Source organism: Haliotis rubra, unplaced genomic scaffold (assembly GCF_003918875.1).
Source record: "Haliotis rubra isolate DU_JTF1 unplaced genomic scaffold, ASM391887v1 Scf693, whole genome shotgun sequence".
In the NCBI taxonomy this organism is placed as follows: Eukaryota; Metazoa; Mollusca; class Gastropoda; order Lepetellida; family Haliotidae; genus Haliotis; species Haliotis rubra.
In genome coordinates, this window is record NW_025767405.1 from 485,198 (window position 1) to 497,181 (window position 11,984).

The 11,984-nt window shown below is 38.5% G+C and overlaps 1 long non-coding RNA gene across 1 annotated transcript; it reads right to left on the minus strand.

Annotated features, from left to right (window-relative positions):
• Positions 1-10,773: 10,773 nt before the first annotated feature.
• Positions 10,774-11,215, minus strand: LOC124258440. Its single transcript, XR_006893595.1, has 2 exons — positions 11,175-11,215; positions 10,774-10,831 (listed from the first exon to the last, which is right to left on the minus strand). It is a non-coding gene; the product is annotated as an uncharacterized LOC124258440 (long non-coding RNA).
• Positions 11,216-11,984: the final 769 nt, after the last annotated feature.

Below are 11,984 nucleotides of genomic sequence, written 5' to 3' on the forward strand. Positions count from 1 at the left end.
ACACTTAACTGGATACATGCACATACTCATTTATAAAAGAAATCAAATTACATTTCGTAACTAAATGCAATGAGAAAAATGCACATCACAAAGAGCTAATAATGGAATTCTCCACCAGCTGTCAGCGCCTATGTCGACAGGGAACTGGGTCTTTGGCGATACAAGGACAACATCGCCTTCAACGTTCTGGAACGTCACATATGAACAATAATGAGCAATTATAGAATGAGCGGACTTCACGTTCAGCTATCATAAGGACGGCAGGGAGGGAAGTGTCAGGCTCAGAAATCTATGAGGTCAGAGGAGCTGCAGCTCAACCTCAGGGCGTTCTCTTCGCGAGGCACATCCTGCTAGTGATCGTCACTACACAAGAAGAAGGCGGAATACCATACTGAATAACACACACACACACAACACACACACACACACACACATATATATATATATATAGTACTGATACCAGACAGAGAGTGTGTGATTCAGTCTGGTATTCCGCCCGCGTATGGTGACGACATATACAATAGACAGACGAGGAGACTTTACCATGGATATGAATATCTTGATGTGACGGCTCAGATGATTATGAATTACTACTAAATGTCATACTATGAATTGTTGAGCTAAACAATTTCAGAATTAACGGATGTTGTGCATGGATAAAAGCATGTGAGTGTAGATTTGAGAACATGGTGTCATAGGTACCACTTCTGTTTCCGTCTGTATAGGCTGACACGAACATGTGCTTGCACTCACGCAGGTTTAGTATTATACCCTGTCCGCGGACATTTCGGTACGGAGAGGTTTCCGGTCTGCTAACAGTTCCTACATTCTCCAGCTTAAAATTTCTTTCATTTGATTCACAACCGAGAAATGAGTGGGGAGAGTTCGATGAGACATGAGAAGCACACATGGAATAGAGCACTAACACGTTTATTGATATCCCACCTGTACAATATCGTTACAGGTAGTATGATATACTGAAAATGAGATGATGCAGATGAGCGCATAAATTATTGACCATGACAGACGGACTGACAGGTTTTATTGAATAGTTGAGGTTGCTTAATGACAACTATTGGTCACGTGACATGAGATACTAGTTTTACACGTGATTTAAGAATGGACATCAAATGTTTTATGAAAACAGTTTTGATAATATCAGCATTATTAGAATTAAGTAGATCATACTTCTTTTATGGGGTATCATTAGTACATTTTAAATACTTCTTTCGACAGGCAGGAAAAAGCTTCACAGACTAACAATACCAATCTTCCAATGTATTATTGTCATCATTTCTAAAACGTTGTATTTTTAAGACATGTAGAGAGATTCTGCATATATAAAAAATTCTTAAAATTGACTTATCGTTAGGAACACTGATATATTTTTCGGGTCCGAACATCGATTTCCATTGTGAATAATAACTAAGAAAACTGAATTAATTTACTGTTTCGGACCAATTCTGAATAAAAATATCTTTAATTCGTTGTTTAAATGTTGACAAAACTATTTGCATATCACCAACATCTTGATTTAACAAAACATAAGAAATCCCGCTTGATAATAACATATTTCTCACATCTGAAGCCCATGATTAATGTTTTCCACGATTATCTAATTATAGCAATAATTGATAGCTTTGATGGGGGTACCGATAATCAGGCATTCCTGTAAGTTTAATCCAATATCTAATAACTCTCATTTGACTCTCAATATGCATGTTATAGCGACCTGTTTCCCCAAGTATGGTTTTATTAGAAGCAAATTTACCAACTGTAAGAAATCCTTAAAAATATGAAATTGTTTGCTCCCCATATTTCTGATCCATATAACAAAATTGGCGCTCTTTTAGTATCAAAAAAGTAAGCAAGCAGAATCATTTGAAATAAACTGATTAACTTTAAATATTTTGAAAATGGAAAATAATGCCTACTTATCTTGTGCGAGGGTTTTACATGCCTTGGACCAATTTAATCGACTGGAAAAAAGACCCAAATATATATAATATAAAACAACATTCAACCTTTTGCCGCGGAATGACCATTTTACAGAATTTGCCACAATACCCCGTTTCTAAAGATAACTTGCTAGATGTTTTCATATTCAGCTCTAAAGAGATTCCACGATAGCTGGATGGTTCAGATACTCTCCCAGACTTGAAAGGAGGGACAATCATACCATTGTTCCATATCGATGGGAATTTACCACTATGAAGAACAGCATTAAATAAATCTGTCAGATATGACACTAGAGAAGAGAGAATATATTTATTCTTCTTCGGTAATTCGGGTTTACAATATATCATGAGAGAATGAAAAATCACCACAATCATCACACTGATTTATCAAAATCTGGGAGCAGTGTTTTATCTCTGCAGGATAGGCGGTCTTTGAAGTAATAAACCCATCGATACGAAGAAATATTATCATTAAGTGCTGATTTCTTAGGATGACGTTTTAAGGTGCTCAAGAATATCTCACAGTCTGGATGTCTTGCTGCTATTTTAAGATCCTCTGCAGCTTTGGGTGAATAATCTTTTCGTAACTGACAGCATTTAAAAAAAAAATGTTTTGCATTCAAATACAATTCAAGGTTAGAATCACATTTATTCTTTCTGAAACGGTTTAGAAGTCTGTATATTTTGGACTTAAGTTTGTCACATTCTTGATCAATGCAGGGAGGTTGGCGCGATTGCCGGCGATAGGGTGAAGTGAATCTGACAGCTCCAGCTCTAACACGGGTAATTGAAGTAGGGACGCAAGTTTAGATATCGCAGCGTGAATATCAATATGAAGTAAATCTCTAACATCATCCAGAATAGCATCCTTTATGTTATCTACCATGTAAGTATGAAAACTCTCTCTCTGCGCTCTCCGATGAAACAACCGCAGTGCTGCAACCGGTCTTTGATAACGGAATCCGTATCTTTTTAAAAAAACCGTCCATTACGGATTCCTTATCTTTACAGAAAACGAAACGGACAATGACTGGTCTGGTACCAGATTTACTATGCAAACGATGGGCCCGGTCAATGGGAACTGGTGCTGCATTAACCATGTTCAGTTTAGTTGCGGGAAAGTCTCTAACTTGACTTTCAACTTTGTCAAAGGTCTCTCCTTGCTCTTCATGGCATGTATAATAACATTATTGCGCCTGAACTGGCCTCTTGCTTTTCTGTCTTCGTCTGTACGAACAACACTCGGTCACGGGGTGAGTAGTTTTCTGATCGAAGCGCACGTATCAGCTCCTTGAACATACGTGCGCAACGGTCAAACTTATCGTTAAGGTAGGTAAGATCAGCCTGTATCGACTTGAGCGCTAAAGAGAGTTCCAACCCACCTGGCAGTGGCGAGGATGACACAATCCCTGTGACATTGGTAGTAGATAATCTGGTCGCCATCATATCCCGGAATTGTTAGTCCTGCTCTCGGACTGGCGAGGTCCCGGGTTACACTCAACGTCCTCCAAGACAGACAAGAGAGAGAACAACAACACAGCGAGTCAAACGGGTACCCTGGGGTAGCCTTATGACGTGGTAGAAAAACACATGTCGCACCTTGGTCGGAATAAATAACAGCCTACGGCTATCCTCCAGGTTTCAGTACATACACACATGTCAGCTTGGCGGTACCTTCACACTGTATAAATAGAGCAACACCCTGTACCGTTAGATTGCTGTGGCCAGGCGCGTAGCAAGCCAATTTTTTCGTGTAAGCCCGATAGGTTGCACCTAAAAGCCAACAGAACGACTACAGAATGAAGTAACGCATAAGTTTTCGTTAAAGGGCGATTGTAAATACATGTACCTGTATTTCAGCTATAATTCACTTATAATCATGACTGTTACAAAACATCCACATGCATGTCGATGGAAAAACAATATTAATCATCACTGAAAGAAAGACACTTCTCATACTTATGATACGATGAATAACATGTTTACTGTACATGGAGATGACTGCATTGGTAATGCTTTGTTATCAAAGAATATTGTAGTCAAAATGATTCATAGAGGCATTTCTACTATTTAAATTGTTCTGATAACGTATTTGTAGGAATGTTTAGCAAGACTTACAAAATATTTTTTTAGCAAACATCATGTGTAAGCCCGGGCTTTTTTCTATATTGGTGGCTACGCCCCTGGTTGCAAGCAGATATTCGGCCATAAATTGAATGTTTTGTCCCGAGCAGAAACACGCCTACCTGCACAATCATGTCATTCTCGTTAGTGGCGGAAGCTTGAACAGTAATGGATTGTTGAAAATATATGATTGCATGACCTATAGTGAGTGACTGAGTTTTGTTTTACGCCGCACTCAGCAATATTCCAGCTCTATGGCGGCCGTCTGTAAATAATCGACTCTGGACCAGACAATCCAGTGTTCAACAGCATTAGCATTTATCTACGCGATTGGGAACCGATGACATGTCTCAACCAAGTCAGCGAGTCAGACCACCCGATCCCGTTAGTCGCCATTTACGACAAGCATTCAATTCTAACCCGGATCTTCACGGGTCGCATGACCTACTGGCATGACTGAGGTATCAAAAAGGAATAAATGCATTATACAATGCATGGATGAATAATAAGTTCAGTAAACTTAGGAAGAGTTTTCATGAGGTACAGTTATTCGTTCAAGATTATAAACCGTCAACAATATGCATGTCTCCAAGAGATACATCTTAAAACTACAGATACATTTGAACTGAGGTAGTACAAATGTCACCATTCATTTTCCCTTCCGCGTGAGATAGCTACTAGTACATCTGAATACTAATCTTCAAACTGTTACACACCTTACTTTGCATATTGCACTCACGTTGTGCTCTCTATATATTCCACCTTCATATACCATTCATCAAGCCGAACCTCAGAATCTGTATGATCAGCGACCTAATCGTCATGGGCGACTGCAATGAACCTAAGCCTGTATGACGAAGTACAAGTACAAAAAATAGGGGAAACTTCTTGATTCTATTTCCGATAGTTTATGTATTTTAATGATGATTCAAACCCTTATTTACATCCAGCCACTGGAACATATTCTGCCCTCGATCTACAGACACAAACCTGTACAATGAATTTGAATTGACGGCCTGGGATTACCTATGTGGGAGTCATCACTTCCCACCCATTCTTAAAGCTATTTACCCAAGCGATGATCCACCTTAATAATAGACATTACTAAGGCTAACTCGCCATTGTATGAGAAGTTTTGTATTGATCACTTAAAACATGATGTTCATGGAATTATTGAAGATCCTATACGGTTGTTTTCACATATACTAAATGCCTTCGCTGACGAAACAATACATAAGTCTCCAAATCCACATATTCGTAAACCATGGTTCAATAATGAATGCAAACAAGCCAGGAAGTGTAGTAAGAAAGCAGAACATATTTTCACCCCCATCCTACAGTCCATAATTTATATAAAGTTAATTAAGATCAACTCCAGTACTCGACACGCATCTAAAGAGTCAGTCTTGGAGGAATAATGTTTCCAAAATACATTCCCGTGCGGCAATGTCAAAGGTGTGGAACATAATACAAAGGATAAAAGGCAAAGGTTGATAATCTACTGTTCACTATCTAAAAGACGGTGACAATTTATTAACTGATAAAGCTGACATTGCAAATAAATTTGGTGAAATTCTTCTTCATCAAAGTGTATCCCTGAGTAAACGATATCGGAGACAGCATGAGAAGGAAGGAATGCAATTTAATGCAGACAATGATGATAACAAGAAGCAATAATGAAGCAGTTTTTAACTTGCGTTACATAAAGCAACAAGGGCTGATAATATACACTACCAGCTCTTGAAGCATTGGCCTGAATTCCATGGAACAAATGGTAAATAATAGAATATTCGAAGTACTATTGAGTTAGTTTTACTCCACCTTTAGTAATATTCCAGCAATATCACGGCGGGGACTCCAGAAATGGGTTCATACATTGTCGTCGAGCAAAGGCTTTAACCACTATGCTACCTCAACTCCCAACGTACTAGTGATAATCTAGTACGACTGGAATACTTAAATGCTATAGTAACTTAACGACATGATCCTGAGAAAACATTTGATACTACCTAGAAGCATTTTATGTTAAAGGATCTCCTTGATTTTGGTTTTAGAGATCGTTTGCTTCATTTCATATACTAGGCGGTGGGGTAGCCTAGTGGTTAAAGCGTTCGCTCGTCACGCCGAGGACCCGGGCTCGATTCACTACCTGAATACAATGAAGTATTGCTAGAATATTGCTAAAAGCGGCGTTAAACTAAAACTCGCTCACTCACCCACTCATTTCGTATTACAGTCATCAACAGATAGCCAAATTCGAGTGGGTTGGACGCTTTCTCATCATTGCACTCAAGATCGGGTTCTTCCACAAAGGGAGTCTATTGTCTGTCACTTTATGAAGTATCAAAATCAACGGACATGGTTTAATTGATTCAGTAAAAGGATCGCTTTTCGTGGATGGTTTTGATAAACTATGCATACAAATGGTGAGGCAGTTACAAATGGTTCTCAATTTTCTTAGTAGCCACCTTGTAGGAAATATGATCCACGCAAAGACCCAGAATCAAATTTAAATGATACGCCAAGGTGTGAAAGGAGCCAAATGTCTCGGATTTAATCTCTGATCAGCTTTCAATCTTTCTGTCCGAAATCAAATACTTATACAATAAATGTCTGAAGGCACTTGATTTACTAAAGGTGTCGTGAAGATCAACATTTCCACACACAGTGTAATGTGTTTAATTGAATTGATAGCATGTCTAAACTAAACAAAGACTTACATAGAGTACAGTATTATATGTATATACGAGCATTCGAGATTTCGTTGAGGATTTCGATCACCTAATTAAAACGCAGTAAAAAGAAGATCCCAGGATTTCCGAAGTCTGAATCTGCAATGGAAGTCGAGTGGATCATGACTGACTCAGAAAAGCCGTTCCTGACCATGGAGACAACAAGATTCCAACTTTCGCCACTAGATAAAACCTAGAATAGATTTGAAGCAGGATTATGTATGCTTATGGAACATTCTACTTTTCATTTCTGCAGACGCACACCACCATTCAGAAGTACAAGGGATCACGTATCTTCTTGTATGCATGATACTATCCAACAAGCCCCAGATAACCTACACAACGGCGTTCCAATTCCTGAAGACGGCAAAGACAGAGACAATTCAACTGAATCTCCAGCACAGATTCTTCAGCTATACTTTGAGAGAGCAGGCCCCTACGCTACTCCCTCTGTCTTTAATGGAGTTATTCCATGGCTGCTACTACCGTTATGCCCAGTCTCTTTAGAGAAAGATTCAGCATATTGGGCTTACACAACGCTACAAGAACACCGACTTCAGACAACTCGCCAGATAAGACCCTGATACCCTCCCACTGGCACCCCTACATTAAGTCCATAACGCTAGATTAGACGTCATTGCAGAAGCCCCATTGGATGAGAACAGTACGAAGTTTATGCACTTGCTGAATGCTGACTGGGAATAAATCTTGAATGTTTCACTCATGTGACTCACTGTTGCATATATATGTAAATTATGCATTAAACCATATCCAGCAGCATATTTTTTACACGCATCCATCCAACAATATTTGTTAATCTATCCATACCTCCAATAAACGTATTTTTAAATCTATCACAGAGTTTGTTTTTATTTTTTCGAATGCTGAAATTGGTACACTTATTAACCTCCCCCTGGACAAAGTTTATGGACTCTACCATACCCAGATCACCTAAATCCGAACAATCATCGTGTCATAATATACCCATATCACCTAACTAGTTCTCGGTACAAAATGTGTATTTATTAGGTGAACCGAGAGGACACCGAATACCAGTGTTGCGTGTCCTACCGGTGGGGCGGGACGAGCGAGCCTTTTCTCGAGCACTCCGTTTCATTATTGTTTGTTGGTGAGTCACTCCTGGAAGGTTGATTGAGTGCAGTCGATGCGGACAGGTATTAAGTATTATTAATATCATTATTAGAAATGTTTTGTCGTTTTAGTTAACCGCTGAACATGGGAGATAGGAACCTTATCATTTTGAAAATGAGAAATCAAATGTATGTTATTATGAATGTTTTCATGGCCTACCATGATGTATCATGTCTAAAATCATGTAGCATATACAATTATTGGTCCGTGACGTACAGCAGGCACACACTATGTGATTATGTTTTCACTGTTGTGGCGATCCTATTCATTACTGTTCAAGGTCATTAAACAGAGAAACGACACAAACATTACCATATGTTTGTATAGAAAGATCATATATGCCGTTTACAAAACACAGATGCTGTCATCTCGCATACTTAGACGTGAGAGCTAAGATAAGGCTGAGGATCAGTTATCGTAAGGCTGTCCCAAGGATCAGTTCTCCTAAGGCTGTTAGAAGGGAGTTTATACGATATTGTACCATGACTACATGAAATACTCGAATTTGATTGGGCAATCAATGAAATTAGACACTATCAATTTGGATTGAAAATGCGTCTGGTTTTAAGACTGCTTCACTGCGAACGTATACAAGACTGCCGCACTACTTCAGCTCGCCCACTAACATGGCTGATATCAACACAACAGACGTGATGGAAATATCAATAATAAAACATTTATTAAAACTCGAAATATACAATTATATGATTTTTCCTCCACAATTATTACGGAACCTCACGATCATATTACCTTCTATTATAAGAATATTCAGACTCAATTACAATATACAGCCCCAACCATAAACAAACAATATCTAAATAAACAGAAAGCCTTGTAAAAATACATCCCTATTTATGTATAATTTACAACAAAACGTTAGATATGCTTACATGGTAAACGTTATAATTGTTTGCGTTCAGAATGGTTTACACAACATGAGATATCCAGTAAGTTTGGAGCATTACCTAAAAAGACTGGCCTCACAACTCCGACACTTTTATGCGGAACTTCGCAAGATAAAGGTCAGGCGAAACACCAAATTTATGCCATTCATACTTCCTCATGTCCTGTTGCAACGTTCAAAAAGTACGTGTCAAAACTGAAACCACCCGAATTGTGCTTTCTGCGAGCTTCCCCGCAAGGCTGTAACTGCTGGTGATGCATGTTCGTACTCTTTAAAAAAATCCGCTTGGCCACAATCCAGTCCCAAATGATGAAAACAATTTCCAAGGAATCCCATGTTAATTGCATTTACACAATGCAGCGCTGTCACTCTTTCGTCGTATGCCGGGATAGAGGCACGTGAAATCATGATCGAAATTCGCCGGTCATTAAAATCAACAGGCCTTGATGAGAAAAGGGATCTATTGTTCGATTCTGCAGGGTTCAGATTCGACAGTCAGTCAAGTATTTTCCTCCACTGCCAAATTTCAATCTTTCGCAAAATGTAAACATTGGCTCATCCGCCTCTTTCTAAAATTCAGACTGTTGCGTAACTGTCAACAACTACTTCAAAGAAAATAAGTAGGCCAGACGATTCCATTATAGAGTTGCCAGGGGAGTACAGTGCCACAGCACACAAACAATAGGCTGGTGTCAGTCGTGTGTGAGTGGGCTTATAACCAAACAAGCTCTTAGGTGTTACATTATTACATTGAATAAATAGTTGTTTGTTTTATTGGACAGAATATTTTTTTATGTTGCTATATTAGAAAAATAATACGGACGGCGCCTTCCACTCCCTTCGCAGACGAGTTCAATTCATCTCTCGTGCCATGCCGGATTACGCAGTGTCTTCGATTTTAAATCGGTTATGGTGGAATCGAGATAAACATAATGTGTTTGAAAATGAGATGAATGTTAGACCGAATTGACAGTTTCTAGATTAATCATTTGAAACCTCGCGCTACGGTCTAATATTCATCAAATGTTCACCACAGTACGTTTATCTCGAAAGTAATTGTGCTCGTATGTTAAAGAAAAGTTGTTGAATCAAAGCTTCAGCCTCTATGTCTCAGGGGGGATGTTGAACAATCTGAATGTTATGGCGGATATATATTAGTCTGTACGCATACAAATCATGACTGAAAGATATTGGGAAATAACAGGATGGCATTACATGATTTGCAAATGTGATTATTGATAAAGTAAGCGAAATACACCCATTATCGCAGAACCACGCGCAGAAAATATAATATGTATGTCACAGGTAAACACTGACCGTCAATGCCATCTGTGAGCTAATTATGTGTTCATCATAACATTCGGATATAACCCACCGACACACGATAGGGAACAGCTAACTTGCTGTGTTATTTCTCTGGCATTGAGTGTCCATTGACTTGTACTGTCTATCTCCAGCTAACCTAAAACAGCGATCGTCCTGATGACGATAGCGTTGTTAGGACAAGGTTGTCACCTTGTGCTTCTATGCAGAGACACTACATTAAAACCCTTTTCTTATTTCAGAGACGAGTGCTTGATGTAAAACAATGTTACCTGCAAGCAGTCTGTGAAAATGGATGAAAACTGCGGTCGATTGTTGTTTTCCAACCGCAGAGCACGCGTCAAAATGCCTCAGTGTTTAACACACTGGCATCGTGGTAAATGGTACTTTGGCACCCCAATTTACGAGAAAGAATTGAAACAAAGTGGGGAAGGGTCACATGCATCCCCCAAAACGTCTATCCCCCCAAACTGTCATTCAACAGAACCAAGCGTTTTCGACAGTGAGTAGCTTCATTACTGTAAACATAGGATGTATTTATAGCAGGGTCAACGTGGCCATAGACTAACCAACACTCTGCTGGGGTGTGAGGTTGTTTATTTCGTAGGATGAAATATTGCTGAATGTTAAACGACACCCTGTAACAATAAATATAATAATATTATATACATCTCACACAATTCATACAAGATACATATAATTCCATACACGGGTTAATACATATGGATGATTATCAATAATACTCAAAGCATGAATACCATTACTTACTACACTTATGGAATATGGGCATTATGAAATTACAGCATTACGAATAACGTAATGATAATACATGCATACAATGTAATACACACAAGATAGATAATAATACACCATTACGCATTAGTCGTAATGATAAAGTACAGCTGATTCGTCACCACGCATTACGTGATGGTACTACTATATACAAATACATGGATATATAAATTATACATATACACATACCCTGTGGGTGGTACAAGGGTGTACAATAATCGGGCACAGCACCAGTCTTGTGGACGGGGACTTATCTGCTGCAAATAATATTAGATGATAAATAATATACACTGTAATGTGTAGTAGATTAAGGGCTGCTACATGCATGAACATAAAATTATTTCCACACAAATTGATAATTACACTTATAGTTATCACAGTTAAAACATAGCAACTTATATTAAAACACATTCTCTCACCTCACACATTCAGTGAAAGGGATAGTAAAGATAAGAATATACTAGTGATACTTATTTATGTTTATACCTTAGGCTTGAAAAGCTAGCATAAATACATTTAGCACACTTACATGCTATACAATATAATACCTATTTAAATGATAGTAAATAGATATACGTTTATTATATACATACTGCAAGGATTAAATGCAATATTACTTTAATTAAATGAATACTAACCTTAATGTCACACTGTGTCTGTCCAAGCTGTCTTTACATGGCAAAGAGTCAGTGCAGAATGAGTGAAATTGTGCATGGAGTTGATGAGACCAATCAACCGAGAAGCGTCATGGCTTGGGCAATTAGTGAGACAGGCCAAGCTCTAAAGCTTAAACCTTAAACTGCCTAGAAATAACATAGCTAAAAGGAGAGAATAATAATATGATTAAAATACTATATTTAAACTAAAATACACCTGCCACATATGGTGGCTGTGACTGCCATTTCAGGAGCGAACATGAGCCCTAGTCAATACAGAAATAGAAAGTCAACAAACGTTGATCCAAATAGTCCGTTGAAGATGGTACGGGATTGAAACCAA